Here is a 23679-nt window from a genome sequence, read left to right as displayed (position 1 = left end):
AGTGGGCATGGCATTTGCTGCACAAACCTGACAACCACAGTTTGATTTGTAGAAGATATATTAGGAGAACACAGACTCCTGAATGTTGTCATCTGAGCTGCACACCCTTGAGCTGTGTCACTCAAGCACCTATCCATCTGTGTATACATGAATAATAAATATAAATTAAAAATGAATTGTTTTAATTAAAATATATAAATGTACATTTGCTGTTTGCTTGTTTCTTTGCGTCTTAGCACATTAAATTCTATAAGAAATTTAACATAGTTTAACAAACTGATGGACATAAAGATGCTCATCATAACTTTTGGTTCCTGACTGAAGCCCTAAGGTTATGTAATGGCTTTCCTGTCATGTGTGATACTAGTAGTTTGTGTCTTTTCTTTGTAGTTTGTCTGGCTAGTACCCTACCATTTGTATTCACACTACCAATGAAATCAGCTTTGACTTTTATTGGCTTTGTCTATAATTTTCCTATTTTTAGCTTATTAATTATTTGGCTTTCTTATGATTTTCTTTATAGTTCTGGAAAATTTGAACTAACTAGTTAATTAATAAATAGCTTTAGCTACTGCTTTCTTTCTAACCTATGGAGTCAAGCTGTACCATCTCTTTAACCTTGCTTTATGTGCATTCCACAAGCTTTGAGAATATCTCATTTCTATTTAATTTAGGTGAAAGTATTGCTTACTTTTTCTTGATATTACTTAACTTATGTACATAATAGAAAGATGTTCAATTTTCAAATTTGTAGTGTTTCCCCAATAATCAGGGGTTTTTACTCATTTCTGTTTTCTAGATTAATTGTATTACTAGTTTAGGATATAATCGTATGATTCTACTTATTTGTACTTGCTAAGCTGTATTTGAAGCATCCAGTGTCATTTGTTATATGGGATATTCCATCTTAGCTTGAAAAAAAAGTGTGTTTAGCTGTGTTCTATGAGCTTTCATTTTGTCCATCTGGTAACCTCTGACTTTATCCTTCTTGCCTGATTTTCTACCCACCAGAAATATCATTTTTTTAGCTTTATTTTTACATGCTTGCAAATGAAGTATAAATACTGAAAAACATCACAATGTGACTGTCAAGATGACACAACAATGATGCCACATAGCTATCGGGATGGGATTAACATAAAGATTTTATTAAACACCAGAAGATCACACTCTTTATCATTTTACTGCAAGCATCCTAATGCCTATCAACAGAAAGTTCTATATCAAACATATTGCTTTGGCAAAACCTCATCATATAATAGCTCTTTAAATAATGATTTTTTTTTCTGCACAGGGTAGTGCAGTTCAATAATGAGGCTACTTAGGAATCAGAGGCAAGATAATTGCAAAGTCAGGGTCAGCCTGAGCAGTGCAATGAGATCAAGGGAAGCCTAGCTAACTTAGTACAGTTTATCTCACACTGAAGGTAGAAAGAAGGCTGAAGACAGAAAACAGAGGTAGAACAAATTCATGGGGCTCGGATTTGATCCCCAGTACTTGAGGGAATGGCTGATTTATTAAGGTTTATCTATTAGAATGTTAAAAAATGAAACTATCACCATCACAAATTCAAATACTTTTCAATATACTTTTAAAATAACATTTTTTTGTGACAGGTTTGGAAGTAGAATTACTATATTCCCAGTATATCAAATATAGAACATTACTGTTCAGCCATTACTTTCTGTGCTTACCATTGAATTTTGAATATTTTCCTATTTACAAAGAAAATATAATTTTCCACATTTGCAAAAGTTACCAAAGTGTATATATTTGATCTTAAAATCAAGAATTAGCTGAGGTGGAAAATTCAATGTAAAAAGAAAACCATAGCAAGCTAATTACACATATAAGACATTACTATTGTGAACTGGTTGCTAGAGTACAATTTTAATATCATAGAATAGGTGAATATATATACATGGGAATTTTTTTCTGATATTATGTAATTTAAAAATCACAAATTGTCATTATTTATAATTAAGGACTACAATCTTCCTGTCATTAAATTCTGGATAAGCAATGAAAGTTGAGTATTAATATCTTGAAAGTTAAATTTCTGTGTTAGACTCAGGGTTCTGTGACTTGTAATAGATTAGAAAGACTCTGTAAAAAGTTATTTCCGGTAATGCAAATCTCATAAATTTCATGAGATAAAAATCATGTAAGCCTAAGAAGAGATACTCCAGATTTAGAAAGGAAATGAGAAGCAGGAACTACGTGCTGACACTGACAGATGTTCCCAACTCGCTCCTGGATTCTCTCTCTCTCTCAGGGTCTGCAGATGTTATGACACGTCCTCATGCTAAGTGGTTCTGGTTCTGGAATAAGGAACTTCTGTACTACTGTTGTATGTTATTTTCTATAATTTAAATAGATTACATCGAAATGTGATTTTCTACATAAAATATTTAATAAGTAAAATTGCATCATTTAATGTCACCTCTTTTATCCTCTTTATGCACTTTTATGAATGACAGGTATATTTTCCTTATAGCTTCAATTAAGTTTGTTTCCACAAATCGAAAACTGAGACTATATACTCAGTATCCTTGTCAGTTAAGTATATTATCTTTCTATGTAGAGGCATATGTTTGCTTATTGTTTTTAGACTGTCACTGGCTGACTGCTAACCTGGCACTCTCTATGTAGACAAGAGTGCACAGGATTTCATAGAGATCCACTAGCTTCTGCCTTTCAATGGCTCAACGTGTATATCAAAGTGCCCAGCCATTAAAGTACATTTTCATTGTGTGAAAAGTTTGACAACTGTGCCTATCTGGAGTTAACAAACTGATCTCTGCTTCACTCTGAGCTTTTTTTCAGTGTCCATTGTGATGACTTCAGCAGACTGTATAGCCACAGTCTTCAGAGGTATTTTCTGACCTCTTTTAGTTTTGTCCTCTCAGGAAGTTCTACTCTCTTCTCTTTTAGCTTTTGTTTGCATGCTTGACTTTGTTCCATTTGAAATGAGAATGATGACAACCATGGTTGTATACGCAAATTTTCACAATATAAGTATTTAGAATGTGACAAAAATGTCTTTCCTGGGAATTAGTAAATCAATATATATGGCAAAGTATGAATACACTAAACTTGAAGTAAAAAACCTAAGTTCATCTTACTCTGATGATATCTATTTATAGAGAGCTGATCTTTGAGTTGTCTTGCCTGTGGTTCCATTGTAAATGAGAATAAAATAACACATTTTTCTTCGGTGGAATGAAGACAGTGGATGGATGGTGTTATTACATGGTACCCACTTGGTAATTCACTGCTTCGGTTGCATGTCCTGTGATATCCACTTCACCATTCACATATTTTCATTTAAATGTTTTGTAAAAAACTTGAAATATTCTTATTATCATTTTATCCCAATTTCTGTTTCTTTTCATGCTGAATAGTATCCTATAATAAGTTCAGATAAACATTTGATGAATTCTTAGTTATTTTATGTACTCCAATTAAATATCTTTTATTTATTTTCCTCTCAGGGAAATATATAATTTTGATTATCACTACACTTTAATTGAGAGCTGATTAGTTTGATCATCTGATAATTATCATGAATTCTTTGTCCACCCTAAAAATATTCAAGAGAATCAAATGAGCATCTGTGAGATAGAACAGAAACTAAAATGCATTGCTTAACCTTTGCACTCTCTTGTATGAACCCCAAGGAAGCTTTACCCAATCCTACTGTGACTTATGCAGAGTAGGAGGGATTAGCTCATGTCAAGAAACATCAGGGATTGGGTGGTAATACCTCAGCATATGAGAAAGATATTGAATTCAAAGTAACACACATTAAGCTAAAGTTAGAATGTGTATGGTTTTTTAGTATCAAAGCAATGTAAAGGTGAAGCAAACTCACATATGAGCCTTTATGGGATTTGGTAGGAATCATTACCTTACTTCAGACCTTTAAAAAAACTATAGTATCTTCTATCTAGTAGCGAATTTATTTAAACTCACCTTAGTTATTTTCATTGACTTTGTCCAGTCTTTACATCTACACCAATGCCACAGTTCCTTACCCTCTAACTACCCATATTAATTTAATTCCTTAATATAAGTACCTTTTTTTTTTTGTTTCTCTTGCTCCGGACTCCTGGTTCCTTTTGCTATTTCATTTTTTTGTCTTCTCTCTACCAACGTTTCTTCAGTCAGTTCATTCTTCTATTTTAGTTACAAAACATTTTAAGGATCTTTGACATTATTCAGATCCCTGTGATAGTTACTACTGATTGTCAAATTGATGAGATTCAGACTTTCCATAGAAGTGAATCTCTGGTCTTCTTTTTGAAGAGATTACCTATATTCGTTTAGTTTAGGTTGGGAGATCCATTCTAAATATTGGTCATATCATTCTAAGGGCTAGAGTTTTGCTGGATAAAAAGGAAAAAGGAAGCAGAGCAAACATTTAGTGTTTCCTGCTTCCTAATCTGAAGCAACATGACCATCTGCCACCTGCCACAATACCCTCTCCCTATTTACAGTTAACTGTTGCTCTTATGTAAGTCAAAATAATCCTATCAATCCTCAAGTTGATTTTCTTGAGGTGTTTGGTTTTTATTTGTTTTATGCTTGTGTTTCTTCTTCTTCTTTTGTTTTGTTTTAAGTTTTGTTCTGTTTTTTTCTGTTTTGTTTTTTTGATATAGGGTTTCCCTGTTCGTCCCTGAACTTGTTCTGTAAACCAGGCCAGCCTCGAACTCATAGAGCTTCACCTGACCCTGCCTCCTGAGTGCTGAGAAAGAGGCGTATGCCACCACTGCCTGACCTTCTCAAGTTGCTTTTGTAAGGTATTTTGTCACAGCAACATGTAGCTAATAAAACCTTCCTGCAAGAAGAGTGCATAATGGCATGCATAAGCTATTACATTTACATCTATCATTTTTAGAAAATTTTGTACATTTTAGACCTGACCTTAGATAATCCCCTATATGCCTTGTCAGCACATGAGTTGGGTTCCAGAATCTGAGATAATATTGGAAGGACAGACACACAAGCACAGAAAAGTTGGGTAAAGAAGACCATGATCTCTGATGAAGAAGCCATATGACTCTGGAATCTCAGCATCTTCATACCCAGCTATACATTCATACATATGTAAATATATATTATATATTATATTTCATACATTATATATAATTAAATAGGGAGTTAATACACGGTTATTTTTATAAGACAGAACAGAAGCAATGTTTGCATATATCGCTGAATCAAAGAATAAGTTTTAGCTAATTTGGGTAGGAGATGTAGGTGAGATAGTTTCAGGGCATAAATATCTGGTGGGAAAAAGCTGTGGTGGACATTTTCTGTGCACATATCAACATCCACACACGGCCCAGGAGGAAAGGCTTTGGCATATCTATGATTCCAGCCTTGAAGACTTTGCTATTTCTCACAGTACTAAAGAATTTGGTTCCTTGACACAGCAATGCCCTTGTCAACAACATTCATTCAGTACTTCACTTGCTCCCTGCACCTAAGCAATTAACTACTTTAGCAAGGGCCTTTCAATCTTCAATATAGCAGCAGCAGTTATGGCTGCTCAGATCACAGAGATGCACCAGAGGTGCTAATGCCCTTCAATGTCTGTTTTATAAGTCCATTGATCCCAATAGTGGACAAAGTTAAAACATCAAGAAGTTGAAGGATTTTGTCTATGCTAAGGAATATATTTACCATGGCATTCCCATGTCAAGACACAGCTGATCTTAAGGAGAGCCTGTTTCCTTTGAACTTGACATGCCTCATCACATTTATTAAGTAGAGACACGGAGAAAGCAATTGTATAGCCCAGCTCTCAGGTAAAGAAGCATGCAAAAGAAACCTTACTGGTTGTCAAAAATATTGCCTATAAGATCTTTACAGATAAATGGATAGAAATGGCTAATATATTTCAGCATATATATATACATATACATACATATATATATACATACATATATATATATATATATGTACTTATACCAGTTGCTATATAATTAAACTAATATATATCAGTTGGAATATAAATTCTTAATTTCACTAAATAATCTTTTAGCTTATTGGCTTACCAACCTATTTTAAATGTTATGACCAGTTCCTACTTGTGTATTAAGTATTTTGAATACTGTTCTATGAACCAAATCAAAAACATTGACCGCTGAATTTTCCTCCTCCTTTTCTATACTTTCTTTCAGAATCACATTCATATAACAATGTTTTTTTCCCCAAAATTTACTTTGAAATTTAATTTCTATATCATCTATTTCATGAAAAGAATTATGAAAAGTGGAATTCTTTGGATTTAGAGCACAATTTCATGTGTTCTAATATCTTATATTGCTCATTGACTATCATAAATCTCAAAGAACATAATTCATTTTTAATAGTCTTGAGATAAATTATAGGTCCAATACATCTTGCTAAATTTCATTTTTATTCTTTCAGCATCTCTTATTGAAGATAAAGATCAAAATATTCTCATTTTTGTTACAGGCATACTGAACACCAGTAGTAACATGTTGGATAATTGGATCTGATCTTTGATCGGTATCCTTTATTTTAACTCAATTAAGACATAATATGTATCACTTTGTTCTTCCCCCTCCAAATGTGGCTTTTCCAGATCATTCTAAGATACTTTAGAAAACTCCCATTTTCTTCAAGAGACACATCTGCAGGTCCTCAAGCATTTCTGTCTCCTTCCCATCTCATTTGTGGTGAACACTGTGACATTAAGTCACTCCATGCAGTTTTACATCTTTCCCCCTGCTCTTCTTCCTCCTCCTGTTCCTTTTCTGTCCCCTCCTCTTGTTCCTCTCCCCTCGCCCTTTCCTCCTGCTCTTCCTACTGCCTTTCTTCCTGCTTCTTGTCCTTTATCCTCTTCCACTTCTTCCTCTTATTTTTTCTCTCCCTTTTCTCCAACACTGAATTTGACTCATTTCCTGGAGGTGACCTAGATGTCCTCCTTTGTCACTTCTGTTATTTGTCTTTCCTTCTTTCTTCTTTAAATATTTAATATCTTTAAAGCACATTGTCAAAATTTATCATTCTTTCCTTATCCTTCATCCTGCCCTCTGCTAACCTCTGGATCAGGACCACCTATTTACTTTATGTCATTTGCTGATGATGTCAACATTTAGCTTCTAGCTTGCACTTCAAACTTAGCGCTTTTGCTCTTAGGCCCCATTTAAGTCTCTTAGCTCTACTCTTTAAGAACAATAGCGTTTTCTTCAACCTTGCTCCTCAGTGCTTGCCTTGTTTCTTGACTTTGTTGTTGAATTTTATATCATGGACTCACACGTTGGTCATACCATTCATTTTGGAGAGCCACAGATCAAATTTTGTCATTACTGCAAGGTCTGCCCTTATACATTTGAGCTTTAATGACCCTCTATGAACTCTTTGCTGCTCTTTAAATCTACTCTGATAATCCTCAAGGCAGAGTAAATCTCCCAATTCCAAGGCCTGCCTCTAAGATCAATCTTTTTTAACCTGTCTATGATTACTTCATTTACAAGAATAATAATTCTTAAGCAAACACTGGAGTTAACTACTCTCTTTCTGATGCAGTGAAGCCACATCAGTGAAGCCACAGCTACAGAAAGTGGCAGGAATATTAGAAAACTGGACTGACTATGCTGTCATAATATGCTGTCTTTAGGAAAAACTGACTTTTAAAGTATACCTTTCAAGTGTTGTTTCCTCTCACATACTTTATCAATAATTATTGAACCCTCCCACTCTTTGTTCTTATTTTCCCTCATCTACATCATTTTTCATTCATAAAGAATGCTTTCTATCCCACAAGCTTGACACACTACAAAACTTTTGTCTCCATTGGCATTCTTCATTCCCCCAGACTATGAACATACCTCCTTAATATATCTTGTAATATATATGATAATCAAAAAATGTTTAAAATAGCAACAAAATAACACCCTAATACAAGTTTTTTGTACCTTTGAATGGGTGGCAGATAACCTAACATTTTATTAAAATCTACCTTCATTCCTCTCTCTTCTAATCTATCTACCAAACATCAACGAGGTGAATAGTTCTCATGAGAAAGTTCTTAAGCATTTCTTTTCACATAAATATTATGCATTTCAGATGAACTGTTTGATGAAAAGACACACATCTGCCTAGCTTGTTGGATCCTGCCTTTTTCTTTTTTATCAAAGATTTCCATCAATAATAAAGTCTCCAGTGTATAACAAACTTTCCCTTATGTTAAATTCGCACATGTTGGGGAATTTTGGCAATATATAGATAGTGATTAGTAGCAAATGCAGGATGGTCTGGGATAACAGGTAACCTGTACATTGTGGCTTTAGTAGAAATGTTAAATGGCATATAACAGGAAGAATTTTTGAAACTTTCTATATATTTAGTTTTAGAAACCAAAAGTAGAAAATTCCTTACCACTCATGATTAATGGATTGTATATACATGTACTTGGGTCTAGTGAACTAATTCCTGTAGGATCACAGATAAAATACTCTAATATTTTTGTTGTTTACTACATTATCCTAGTAAATAGCAACAATATTTTGGAAATTATGATGGTATTTGTTTTATATTAGGCATCAACCCAAATGATAGACTGATAAATATCTATTAACAAGGCAGAATGAAAACAGTGATAATACCTTAATACTAAAACTGATGAAAAACTTCAGTTAAGCACCTGGATTTTGGTAAAACATCTAAGTCTAGGAGTATTACGTTTCAACATAGAGTCAACAACTGCTAACATATGCTTACACAAATTTTGAAATAATCGTTTTTAAATGTGAAACAGAAAAGAATACCAGCATACATACTCTACAGTACAGGGTAGAAGCAGAATGTCTTATTTTAGCCAAGTGACTAAGTCCTTAAGAAGTATATGGAATAGAAGAAAGTGGTCTGATAGAGTTGGCCAAAACCTATTTCCCAGAACTGTTGTCTTGCTTGTGTTGTCACAATAGTAAGAAATGCCATCATGTATCTATGTCTTTAGTGATCCTAAAGAATGGCGTAACAATTAATATTGCATAATTTCTGAGTAAAATGAATCCCTAAAATATTTGTACATATTAAATATATTAGAGTTCATCAGTAAAGCATGGGGATTTATTGTTTTAATTGAAAGCATTTGCCAGTCATGCTTCAGAGAAGGAAGATTACTAAAGCATAACATATTCCTCGAGGCAAGACTATCATATATTAAAACATCCCTGGTGTGATAATTACTTAAGCACTCTGAGCAGTTGTTTGAGAAATAAGATCAATTTAGAGAGTTAAATACAGAATAACAACATCAAAATATGCATTTTATTACTTTCATGTTGATTCTAAATATCTCACATTCAAATATGTTTTTATTATTAATTTACCATTCGTTCAGTAATGCGGTCATATGAAAAATACTTCACAGGGTTGTTTTTAATTATCTTTCTTTCTGGGTGAAAACCAAGGCAGGGTTCATCTTTGTGCTAATTAATGTATTATGCTTAATTTATTTCAATATCTCATGCTTCTCAAGTTCATTTGGCCTTTCTGAAATATCTTTCTGAATGTGGCTTAATTTACTTTTGAAAAACCATTTTAAAACTAGTATGAGAACATCACTTTTTACTATCTTTAAAATTTCTATCAGTTAAGAATATGGAGTATGAAGAATCATTTTACAGAAGTAGAAACCATACCATAATATGGTAATATTTAAACCACTGCAGGAACAAAGAATATTGTCTTTCTAGATGAGGGGTATATGCATGTAACTAATTGACATGCTATGGGTATCTTGCAAATATTCAATGTCAGTCCAACATTTTTACATTAATTGACTTTGCAAGATCATTGCTGAAAATGAGACAATTTCAGTGAATCTGTACTATGATATTGTCAGAGAAGACTGAAAGGCTTGGTGATAACCCATGATGGGTGATGCGGTCCGCCGACCATACACACACACACACACACACATACACACATGCACACGAGCACACACACACATACACACATGAGCACACACACACACATGCACACAAGCACACACACACACACATGAGCACACACACACACACATGAGCACACACACACATGAGCACACACACACACACACAAGCACACACACACACACACACACACACACACACACACACACACTACTTTTCATTCAAGCAAAGGCCATCTTGGAAGACTTGAGTGAGAAAATAAGACATAAGGACAAGATGAAGAGTAACATACAACACAAAAGGATTTGAATGGTAGAAAGCAAAGGCTCGCTGCTTGTTATGGGTAAGAGATGCGAGGAGAAATGAAAAGGTTAGGCTTCCCCTAACTGAAGCTAATCATTTCATTAATACAGAAGGAATACAAATGTTTAACTTTTCATTAACGCAAAGTAAACTATAGATTGGGTTTACAAACTGGGTTTCTATAACCTGTAGGATTATGGGTTATAATGATGATAAGCATATGCATTGGCAAATGCATAGGAAGTCAGCCTCACTTAGTCCGTTCATTGATTCTTTAGACTTAAGTTTAGATTCCAGGATTTGGGGGATTATATCAGTGAACAATACACACCTGCATCCTTGCCTTATGAGGTTACAGCCCAAAGCAAAACTGTGTGCATACCAATTAATATCCATACAATCATGTAGTAAAATAATGTCAGTTCTACAAATTGAAATCTGATAGGTCAGGCTCTCAGATCTGATGTGGGGGTCCAGGGAAAGCAGAATCAAGATGATAAAGAACCCAATCTCAGAAAAGAGCCTGCTTTGATTTCACTGTGGCTGTGTGGCTCCTGGATATCCAAATGTCTTTCATTTCTTTGCCATTGAGTAAATGGAACAGCAGTATTGTTTTTATAAATTCTGTATAATCTAAAGAGAAAATTCTGTTAAGAATGTCACCGGGAACTGGGCTCATAAAGAGACCACAGGCTTTGCATCTGGTAGTGTCACATTTCTTACTCTTGTGGTAAGAGAACTATTGTGCTAATTTATATCACATATATTTTTCTAATTTTTAAAATTGTCTCTACTAAACCTGTCAAAAACAGTTTTAAGAAAGGATATGAGGCCATATACGGCAACCTTTACAAACTGGGTTTCTATAACTTGTAGGATTATGGGTTATAATGACGATAAACATTCGAATTACTTCCATCTCTGATATTGAAAATATTATATAATTTTATTTACAGAAAAACAGAATTCAATAAATAAAAAGAGAGGAAGTAAATCTATAATGCCTGAGTTTTCAAGTAAAAGATGGAAACAAGGAGATGCTCAGTGCCTGAGAGGAACCAAGGATAAGCATTTGCTCAAAGCTTAGAAGCACTGTTGCTATGTGAGGCCTTCGGCAGGTTGGGGATGTCCAGGACTTATTGTCCAAGTTCAAGTCAAACAAGGAAGTGTTTCATACACAGAACAGACAGCTGAAACAAAATGTCAAAATTAGTTTGATTAACCAGGAGATAAGATAAAACTAAGGTTTACAAAAATTTGTATAAATTCACGGTTTTCTAAGTTTTTCTGATGAGGGGCATTCACTAGAAGACAGATTTTTTTTATATATTTTCATTATAAAAATAGGATAGGAATTTCATTATGTTGAGTAGATTGATCTTGAACTTTTGGCTCATGCCATCCTTCCTTAGCTTTCCAAGTATCTGGGACTACAGCCACATGGAGGCTCACACTAGGCTCAGAGTCAATTTCTTTTTTAAGTTAAAAACATGTTCTTTGAGTAAAGTGTGAAGTTTTTATTTATTTAGTATTAACAAATGTTAAGAATTCATTATGCTGTGATTTCAACAGGGACATTTTTAAGTTAAATATAGAAACTAAAAGCAAAATGAGCTCTGAGTATAGTTTGTGACGTGAGTCTAGAACTTTGATATAAAGAAGGATTGCCTTCTTTATATCATCATTTGAACAGTCAAGTCAGATGTGAGAGTCATTGCTGAAAGTCAAAGACCAGAGGGCTCTTACAATCTTTTTCCTCTCTCTTCTGCTTTGACCCCTGAAACTTAGTTTGCTGAAGCTCTTTTTGTAGATGTATCTGTTCGGGCTGTTACTTTCTCTCCATCTGTTGCAAGGACATATTTTTTTGACAAGAAGTGAGACATACTTCTCTGTGTTAATATTTAGAGTGTAGCTAGGAAGTATGCTAATTTAATAAAATGGTGGTTATATGTTTCTCTCCATGATCCATAGCTGTGAGATATCATCTCCTAGACCTGCCAGAGAAGCTACACCCATCCAGCCTCATCTATATCGCTGCCTAGACAACTCCAGGGCAAGGATGAAAGAAAAAGGAAGAAATAATGTAACTTTTATTTTAATTTTAAAAACTTAATAAAAATTCTTTTACAAAAATAATTTTAAAAAGCTAGTATCATAGAGAACTGTAGAAAGAGAAGAACTCATGATATCTCTAAAGGAGACATAGGAATTGTGGTCATTGAGCAGTCATTATGAATGCAATTGTATAAATGTTCCACACAAAGTTATTTCTGTGACCTTTGAGGAAGACCCTGCAAATAGTGACTGGATTGGGGAAAAAGGTATGTACATTTATGATAATACTTCATTTCTGGTGTTCAGCATTCATTTTGTTATTATTCAATAGAGCCAAGATTTATTATTCTGGTAGCTTTACTTGATAGAGATTTCAACAAGAGTTCATTTAAGAAAAAAATTGTAGAACCCTACTACAGTCCAACCCCAAAGTCATGCATTTGTAGTCAGCCTCATGTCTATGTTTTTCATATATGATATGTTTTATATTAAAAAATGCTGGTGTGACCTACGTGCCAGTATACACTTAGGAGGCAAAGCAGAGCGTGTTAAGTATGAGGCTTATCTGAGCTTCATAGGTAGATGGTGTCTAAAAATGAAAGCACAAACAAAAACTTCACTTCAGTATTGTTTGTTCCAACTTTGTTTTTTTGCTATTTGCTCAAATTTGAAGGATTGCCAGAGTTCATTCAAATTCAAGACCTATTATTATATACAGACCGAAAGCATAATAATAACTTGCACCTAGTTTTAAGGGTTTAAATGACATTGAGGGAGGCTTAGGATCCAGATGACATGATTGGGAAAAGGTAAGAATAAAGCAGGAAAAACTAAGTAATTTAAGTTTGGGGAGTTGGGTAAAGGACAAGCTATAGGGAAAAAATAAACAATACCAAAGACCTTCAGCAAAGTTGATTGGATTCCTACTATTATATACACATATGTGTGGGTAAGTAAAGGAAGTTTACATGGAGTAATCTCATAAGAGGTAGGGGTGGGATTGATGATGTTTCTCACAACCTGAAAAGCTTCTAATGAAAAGCCCAGTGTCAGATATGAGCTACCTGTTTTCAAGTTGTTGGTTGGTGGGTTCTCATAGACCCACAAATATTATAGACTCTTGACACTGTTTGAATTTACCCTCAAGAACCTGATGGTAAGAATCTATTGCAGAAGATTCCACAAGTGGAAATCATTGAACTTGGAGAAACCAAGCTGGTATTGGCCTAGGAAGCACCCTTTCTACCAGTTAGCTGTCATAATGCTGGCAGGTGTTATGTATGGTGCTGATGGGATGACAGTCTTACCCATACAAGAGCCTGGCATGCTTCAAAAGCAAGAACATTGGAGATAATTAATGCCCACTTGTGTAATAGGGGAGTTATGGGAGTAAACAACTTTTTGAAAGGATTAAAGGCCAATTCCACAAGATGGAATTCTTGCCTAGTACCATTAGCAGAGCCAAAAAATATGTTATATGTCATAGGCTACAGGAAGAACCATAACTACTATTACTCTGCTAAATGCACATAGAATTGCTTATTATCTGATGGCATGATGTTTGCCCATTCCTTCTTCTTAGGAGAATACAAACAGATACAGAGGATGGCACTAAATAGCTGTTAACACATTCCCTGTTTAGTTGTTTGGCATTATTTTCTAGCAAAAGAAAAATATAGATTTTATGCCATGACTCTGTACTGCAGGGCATGGCCAAATCATGATGTCTATCTATCTGTACAGTGATATATTAAATATTAGTGTATCTTGATTTATTTTTCGCTGTTCAGCACATTAGAGCTTCAAGGTATCTAAACCTATCATTTGACATTAAATAAGCAAAGAATTCCCTTCTGAGACAGCACAGATATTTTAAAAATAAATTTAGAATTTTTAGCTCTAAAAATATCATTATTTTATTATTTGCAAATAGTGGTGTATAGAGTCAAAAATAGCCATTGAATCCATTCAGCTAGATTCCTCATTAGTTTTTGAGATGTAGGCATTACAATAGGGACAGTTGGTGGTTTATTCCAAGCCATCTAAATGGTAAATGGCAGGATCTACTCTGCTGAATCCTTCTCTGCTTAGTTTCCAGCTTGTGTCTTAACTAATGTCTCAAACGATTCTTAAGCATTTGACAACCTCTTCTAATAAGATTTCAACCAAATTACTCTTCACATTTTTATGTCATTTTAAATTTCAACATCTAAAGTCGTATCTAATCTATTCCCAACTGCCTCAGTGAGAACAACTGAAGATTTTAAGAAAGCCGTGGCAGTGTGTCCAAAACCACAAACACAGGTAATAAATGTGAAGGTATTTAAATAAAAGTCATTGGGCAATATTGAGACACTGTTAACATCTACAAAATAAGGAAACTTTTCCATAAATTGCAAGTATTTGATATAATAAAATATTCCAAATAATTTGATTTTTTTATTCTACTGTAACATACTTGTCAAAGTGTCACACTGTGGTTTATAAATGCACATTACTTTGCTAATTAAAAATGAAACTTTAAAAAGACCTTTCTGAAATGCTTAATTTTGTTCAGACACTGTATATTGCCAGTTTAACATTTGTATTTTCCAGTATCAAGTAGAAACTCTTTACTATGCACTAGGCAGGTACTTTTGAAGCAGTGTTGGAGTTACCAAGATGGAAGTCTAACATATATTTAGTATTTGGGTTAAGAAAAAAAGAGGAGGTAAGGGAAAGGAATTCTAGTCAAGGATGTGGGTGGGAAAGCCACACTTATGTATGTCAGCAGTAGTCATATATAAAATGGTGGTGCTTCACACATACATATAGAGGGTTGCTAAGAAAAAAATGAGATTAGGCAGATATATTGAGGCAGTGTCTTCAGCAAACTTAGAATCTTATGTAGAAATAACATGTCAGCTCAACCAAAGAGACCAAGACTTAGAGAAGGGAAATGCATTCAGTGGGCTATAGAGGAAAGCTTTTGGTGCAGTGAGACAATGTCTAATATCTGATGGATACGAACATTGCATTTTAGCATTTTCTATTATTTTATATACTTCTTTTCCATAGCTAAGAAATTACATAATTCATTATCAAACAGCTCCAATTTCAAGAGTGCAAACTTAGAATGAGTTTGAATCCTTCTCCAGCTAGTTATTAAAATAGTAGGGAGAGAATAGGTAGGGATAGGCAATAGTAGGTAGTGACACTAGAAAGTTATTTTGATTGACTATACTTTCATGGAATTTTCATATGAATTCCATACATTAACTCAATATGACACTGGAACACCTCGAGAGGACTTTCAAAACTATGATGCTTTGAACTCAAAAGAATGTACAGAGATAATGCTGTTCTCAGTATCAATAGTTGGAAGAGTCATCTCATACTGTCCCGTTCTAGTGTAGAGTGGACTTTTAAGAAACAGTGATTGAAGTTACTATTAAAAGTTAAATTGTATGAAGTTTCAATATGTAGATTATACTATAAGCGAATGTGTAAAACTTTAAATTATTTCATTGGTATCTTTTTCTTGAAGTTATCTATAGCAGCTGATTTTTTTTCCATAAAGAAATGTTTATGGGAACGGATGGGTGGGTGGAGGAGTACCCTCATTGAAGCAGGAGGGAGAGGGAAGGGGCTTTGCTAGAGAAACCAGGAAGGGGGATAACATATGAAATGTAAATAAGTAAAATAACCAATAAAAACAAAGAAGCAAACAAGCAAGTGAAACACTTGGAAAAAAAGAACTAAAGTATGGTAGTGAATATCTTCATGTTTACTTAACTTTATCTCACAGGCTGGTTGACACTGTCCATGTTAGAAATATTTACGCTGGAAAGATTTGGCAAATACAACATCTCCTTATCCCAACACCCATTAAAACATAGTCTTTAAACATAAGGACCCATCTAGTAAAAGACAACTGCTATGGAGAACTTTGAATAGTATGTTAATTTCAAATTTAAGCTTTTTTTCCCGTTATCTCTATTGGAAAGATTTTTTACTTTAATTGAGACATGCAAATAAACAATGTGTTCCTAAGTAAGGAAATATTTTGCTAAAATAAATGAATAAACAAATAAATAATTATATGTGATGGTGTTGCTGTTGGTGGTAATGGTGGTGATGGTAGTGTGAGTACAATCTAAGTGTTTTGATCAAGTATTAGCTCAATTGGTTCCAATTAAGTCATTTTCATACCTTAATTAGATGAAGAAACAGTTAAAAAATTACTAGTAGCAATGTATATTATTTGCAATTTATCTTAAAGTTTAGAAAATAAAATAAAAACTCATTAAACAGTGAAGAGCTCTATAGTTTCTGTCAAGGTATTATTTTTATCAAATTAGATTAGAATATAAAGGTAACTAGATTCAAAACACTTTATTTAAAAGTCAATTTTCTATTTCCCAGTGAAGATCCGATTGATGAATCAATGCAGTTGAACCAATTGCTTTGTTCTTAAGAATTTAAATGTGTAGATGAGTCCAAACTTAATTAACATGAATCCAAACTGAATTAAGACATGTTTAATTCTGACCATATATTTAGTTGTAATTGTCCAGTTCAATTTCAGTAGCATGATGCTTGAATTACATAGTCAGTAAAGATTATCACCAGTAAAGGTTAGCTGGCTCCTCTTTGTAACTAGAGAGTGTGTAGACAGCAATAGAGTTTTCCTCTCACTCTCAATTGGATTCCAGGGAATGTGTGTAGAGTTTATCCAAGTAGTGTGATGTGAGATATTAAAAATTATATTTATGTGATACATAAGAACCAAGACCCTATTAGTTTTATCAGAAATCAAGATTTTAAAACCTACTTTGGAGTTATCCTTATCAAGTCTATTCACTGAGTATCCAGACTAGACTGAAACAAATTCCTAATGAGCTTGCAGAATCAGATGATCATGGAAATTATGTAATTCCTTGATTCTGTGCCACTATCACTTTAAGCACTGATTTATCTCTCTCACATTTTACTTCGCTTTGTTCTTTTGGGCTCTGCTCTCTATACTGATATTTAATGAAACACCACTTCACGGTTATTCAAAGGTAGATAGGTATGGCTATTTTCTAGAGTGGTATAAGCTTTCTTAATGGGAAGAGGCAAGATATGGAGTCAGAATAGTTCGGACTAAATTATGGCACTTACACTGTATGTAGTTTTGATATTCAGCTTTCTTTTGTATGAAATGGACACATTACATCCTGTCTCACTGTGACCATACATTTCAATAGAAATGCCATAATGAGCCTTCAAATGCTGAAATGAGTTTCTGGCATACACTTTATTTTGAATAAATAACACATCATTATCTTTTTGGGATAGTAACTGCTGAAGACAATATTTTCATATTAAATTTGAACATATATTTAAATTTCACTTATATTCTACTCAGAAATCATATGTTAACCATCGGAAAATGTAAACAATGCACAGTACAATCTGTTTCTGCTGTTCTTATTTAAGTGCATTTAACTTATTTTAGGGACTTTTGAAAAAGCAAAAACAAAAACAAAAAACAAAAACAACAAAAGCCAATAAAATCCCAGTTTTCATTCTTCATTCATTTATTTGTTCACTAGGATTATGCTATTACCAGATTGCTAAAAACAAACAAATAAACAAACAAACAAAAAACACCACCAACAAAAAAAAAAAAAAACCATGGGTTTCTGGAATTCATATTTTATTGGGGAAATGGATGAACACTTTACTTTTGACACAAATAGCTGGTGGGGGTCGGGGAGGTAAGGAGTGTACAGAAAAGAAGCATTGCTACTCATTCATGACTCTGTGACAGGGATTGTTTTCCATGAGTATCCTGTACCCTGGAACTCTTTCTTTACCATCCAAAGGAGAATACAGGAAGATGCAAGGTCTGAATTTTACAGAGAAAAATTCAGTACATTTTTGTCTTTTCTAAATGTTAGCCACATTGTTATCTGGGGAAAGAAAGATAATGTTGGAAGTTTCCTTCCAACATTTCAGCACTGCTCTATTTACTGGAATTTCTATTTGGCTGCCTGCATTTTTGATAGATAACTGTCAGGCCAACTACAGTTTTCTTAGCTCAAACCTTTCTTTATTAGTAGAGATAGAGAAGGATTTGCCTTTGATTGGGCACATAGTTCACTCACTCTATTTATTTCCACTCATAAATGAAGATGTGCTATGAAACAGCAGTTATACAGTATACTATCCATACATGTTAAATTTGAAATTAGATCAAAATACTTCTTAACTACAACAATATCAATATGTTATGCTCATACCTAAGATGGAGTGGTGATTTCCCTTGGATTATTTTTTAACTAATTTATAGTTGGAGAAATGGTGTATATTTTAGCTTCCTAGTATCTTGTGTATTATTTCAAGACTTTGGACAGCTTGTTATTGCTCCAGGCCAGTGATCATGGGATCATTCTAACCTGCAGGAATCTTTCTTAAAGTGAACTTTTACTTATGAACTCATCTTGAATAGTCATCCATGAGGCGTTTCTCTGCAGGCAGCATGAGAGCAGTTCTCATAAACACAGTTCTGTCAAGATAGTGACAAATGCAAACTTTTGTAATTACTTTTTTAATTTTTGATAGTATAATTACATCATTTCCCCCTTCCCTTTCATCCCAACAAATCATCCCAAAAACCTCATTCCCTATTTCAAATTCAGGGCCTCTTTTTCATCAATTGCTGTTACATGCTTATATGCATGTCAATATGTATGTGTATGTATGTATATATACATGTATGTACACACACACACACACACACATATATATATATATATATATATATATATATATATTCTAAATAAAAATATATCTTCTGAATCTGTATAATGTTACTTGGATGCATGTTTCCAGGTCTGACAATTGGCATTGGATAACTAGTGGGCATGTGCTTCCCCAGGGAAGATTATTTCTGCTCTACTCAGTATTCTTCAGTTATCTGTACTTCTTTGCGTGAGACTGTCTCTTCAGAATGACTGTATAAACATGAACTGAACAAAAACAATAGATATTTTAAAGTTGTAATTAAAAAAAAGAGTAACAGGAAAATAGTTCTTTTATGTAACCTTTTATATACTCAGCCAATCATTATAGAAAGTAGATAACATATAAGAAGTTAGCTGATAGCTACTTATGGAAACAACAGATTTGAATGCTGTGTTTTTACATGTGTAGTATGTACTTTTCTCCTCATTATAGTAATGGTAAATATTCCATGACACTATATTTCCTAAGTACACATAATCAATTGAATAGTCAACTAACATTGAATGAAATAGATCTTAATTTCTTCCAATTAAACCTATTGTTTTAGCACATGATGTATCAAATATCATTATGTTAGTATAACTTTCTACTAAATAGTTTTAAATTGAGAATATCTATCACTTGGAAGATTGGCAGACACAATTATAACCTTTGAGGGATAGGGACACATCAAACACCAATAGCATTAAGACCATTACTTGTAAGATTCTTATTCTGCAGTGGATAGACCTAGAGTCATAAAGATGTGGGCAGCACTAACTAGACAATTAGAAGATTATAAAAAGATAAGAAATCATGGAGGGAGCATGGTCAGAGCAATATGAGGAAGTTACTGTAGAGAAACGGGAATATATACATGATCGTATTTCGTGGTATTTTCAAGGAAAAGAAAAAGATTGAAAGTCTTTTGTTAGGCTAGAAAGAGAACAAAGACTTTCTTTTTGTCCCTAGTTATGTTCTGGATCTCATCTACTGCAAAGATGAGAACTTGAATCTACTTAGCATTAGATATTTATACTGACACTGTCTAAAGAAATTTCATGTTGACATGAGCCTTATTTTAGGTTTTGAGGAATCTGTGTGATAACAAAGAACATGTTTATGCTGTGATCTCTCTACTGACAAACACAGTTTACACAGGGAAATCACTTGGCAATATAATTTTTTCCTATCAACATTTTAGGATACATCTTGGTGTAACACAATAATGGCCAAAGGCAGTGTAAGTGTGAACTGGTGAAGAGGGAGAAGAATCATTTGTACTTTATTCCCCATGATCTAAGAGAGAAAAATTGGTGTTTAATAATTAAGACACCATATGAAAGGTCATATATGTATATAGACATAATAAAAGTAATCTTGATAAAATAGCCTGAATACTATAAGCCTGTATACTGTATATATCTTTCAAGATAATCTGTGAAAGACAAAGGTACATACTGATTATGTAGTACTGAGTTTAAAGAAAACTTGAAAATCATCAGAATATCAAACTATCCAAGTAGGTACAGATAATTAAGAATGGAGTAGGGGACTGTTGACCATATGGGTGGGAAAATGTGGCACAATTGCAATAAAGAAACAACATTTATTATTTAGTGATTAAACACAATGAGGACCACATCAAAGTTCATGAAAAATACAGAGTAATATAAACTCAGCACGAAGATTTAATCCTACCCATGTGAACAAATAAAGTATGAAAGAAAACTGCCTTGGATCTCAGAGGACATTGTGGATAATAAAGAGTCAATTAAGATACTATACATAGCAGGGACAATATTCTATCGCTGTTAATTTTGAATGGTATAGTGGCTTTGTAATTTAATGAAGAAGAGCCTGTGAGGATTAACAAGCTGGTGTCTTCAAAGTCATTTAGAAAAAGGTGTTACAGAAGAATAAAGTCTGGCTATTATCAAATGTCTATATATTTTAATAATATATATTCCCATTTTGAAATGTACCAAAAGAACTATACTTAATCACTACAGATTTAACCTCATAATCACTTAGTAATTTACTCAAAATAGTGTTTTGAATTCTCACAAAACTTCAGAATCTGGAAATGAGTATTCTGTTTGGCGGCTTGGCTTTTACAACTAACAGAGACAAAGCATATGTCATTGAGAAAAGTTCTTGCAAGAGGGCATTACTACATTAACTCAGATTGTCTTTTATGCCATAACAGACCAGCTAACCGAGGGTGACTATACAGAATAGAGAAGGAATGGATAGTCATAGTTCTTTATAGTATCAAACTCTCCCAGAAATCTTTTGCAGGTATGTGTGTGTGTTCCTACCATGAGAAATTTGTACTCATATTATTTTGCAAGTCCATTACTAGGGATTCTGATATACTGTTTGAGAATGAGCATGTGTAATCATGAATTGTATCCTTGGTTTAGCTCTTTCTAGGAACGTTCTTTGTGGGGATACAAGATGGACTTTGGCAAAGTTACAAAGAGGACGTAGGGAAAGAGATACATCCCTTACCGCAGGGAAATTTCTTGGAACACAATGCATAGAAAGCCAAGAAAGGAAAATTAAAAAAACAGCATCTAATTGTTAAAGTAATTGGTTTCTCAATTGGTGAAGAAAATTTTCAATAATTATAGCTATCCTCATGTTGCAGTGAGGATACTTGAGTAAATTTTCTTTTTCCCCCCTTCTGAGATATCTGTAAGATTACTGGCTGTGTTAGCATAAATGTCTGTTAATTTTGTTTCTGCTGTGCATGCAAGTTTTTCTGTCTACAGTCAATAATAATCAGCTACTAGATTTGGAAAGGATGGGAATGGCAGGAACAGCTGGAAGGTTCTCACACGTCTCTGAATCTCAGCACAAAAATAGGCCAGATTAACAAGATGGTAAAACTAGAAACCTATGAATAACATTTACAGCAAATCTGTGTGTCAAGCTATTCCCACAAACCCCCAACTGCAGAGCTGCTGGGACACACTATCACCAGCTAGCAGGCTTGTGGTTAATTAGTGCTTTGTAGGACAAAGGAAAAAAGTCATAGGGTTTCTTGTGGTCTTGAGATTCACAAATAATCCAGACAACTTGAGTTATCCTGGCAACGACGGAAGCTAGTGGTGACTTACCAGACACAATAATGTAGTTCAGTATCTCTAACTAGGTGCCTCTTAGTGCACAAAGGGCCTGTGTCCCTTAAACTGCCATGCTAGGGTCATACATTATGCAGCAAATACCAGAGAAGAGAGAAATCACAGTAGATATTGACAATAGAGATTATGAAAGAGGTAGCCATATAAAATGGAGTAATATACTTCTCCTTGATATCCTGGAAAGCATGACATATTATTTCAGAAAATTCCATGAAAATAAGAAAACAGAGACTGTGGTAAGAAATCTTATTTGAGCTCTACCCCTTCTTAAGACTTTGAAAAGACGGTACACAAAATTAATTTTCAAATAACTTCTCTTAAGAAACCTGCTAAAGCATTAAGAGAGATGGCTGACCATTTAAGAAAATTGAGTCTCCTTATAAGGACATGGATTCATATCCCAGAAACTACACAGAAGCTTACAATAATTTGTAACTCCAGTTCAAGAATACCCAGTGTCCTGTACATATGTAAATGTGTGTGTGTATATACACACACATGTACACACACACGCACACACACACACACACACACACACACACACATATATATATATATAAACATAAAACATAAGTAAAGCTTTTTAAAATGATATCTGCTGCTAGACAAGGAGTTACAGAAAACTAGTGAGTGAGGGAGATGTTCAATGTCAAGGTAAGCATTACGCATGTGTGTAATCATTGAAGTTAGTCTACGTGTGAATTCGCAGTAGGAAGAGACAAGGCTATGTGCTCACATAATGTAGATCTGATCTACCTAATGATGAAATGCATATCCCAACCAATACTTTAAATGTGCTTGTATGAATTATCTTAGAAGATGCACATGCTGTAAGTACAGCACTTCTACTTTATCTCTGTCATTCAAGTCATGTACATGGAATATAGAATGAAATAAAACAAAAATATTACTCTTAACACATGTACACACACACACACACACACACACACAGATACACACAAAACCCTTCTGATATGTCCCTCAAATCCAAATGTCTTTTGAATGCTAACATGAAGACATATATGGAAAGGTCTATACCCAATCCCACTCAAGGGTTGACCTCATAGCAGGCACACTAAAAATAATGTACAAATATAATAATTGTATCCTTATGTTGTATCGACAATGCTTCTATAAAACAATAATTCATTTTCTGTTTAAACTTAAGTATCATTCCCAGGGTCTTTCATACCAGAATCTTAAACAACAACAAATCTGAAGGGTCTTCTATTTCAAGTACTTTAGATAAGGCATCCTTGCCATGTAATAATAATAAACCTTAGAATTCCAATATGAACTAGAAGTACAGGAAAAATGTAGCAAAAATTAATGAAGTATTTTATTTTCAGAGATGTGTTTCTGTGTTCTGCCTTGTAAAGTAGTTCGGATGGAGAGACTGAAACAAGGAACGTATCTGTACTCAAGTTATCACATACATAAATATTCTTACCTACAAAAAAAAGATTCCTCCAAGAAAGATCTAG

General features: G+C 33.9%; 1 protein-coding gene across 3 annotated transcripts in view; it reads right to left on the bottom strand.

Annotated features, from left to right (window-relative positions):
- Kcnh7 (potassium voltage-gated channel subfamily H member 7) overlaps positions 1-23679 on the bottom strand; it is a 443919-nt gene that overhangs the window by 290347 nt on the left and 129893 nt on the right. The gene's annotated exons all lie outside the window — the stretch shown is intronic.

The sequence above is a fragment of the Grammomys surdaster genome, unplaced genomic scaffold (assembly GCF_004785775.1).
Source record: "Grammomys surdaster isolate TR1022 unplaced genomic scaffold, NIH_TR_1.0 191, whole genome shotgun sequence".
Classification (NCBI taxonomy): Eukaryota; Metazoa; Chordata; class Mammalia; order Rodentia; family Muridae; genus Grammomys; species Grammomys surdaster.
The sequence above is the reverse complement of the archived record's forward strand: the minus strand, read 5'-3'. Positions and strand labels throughout refer to the sequence as shown.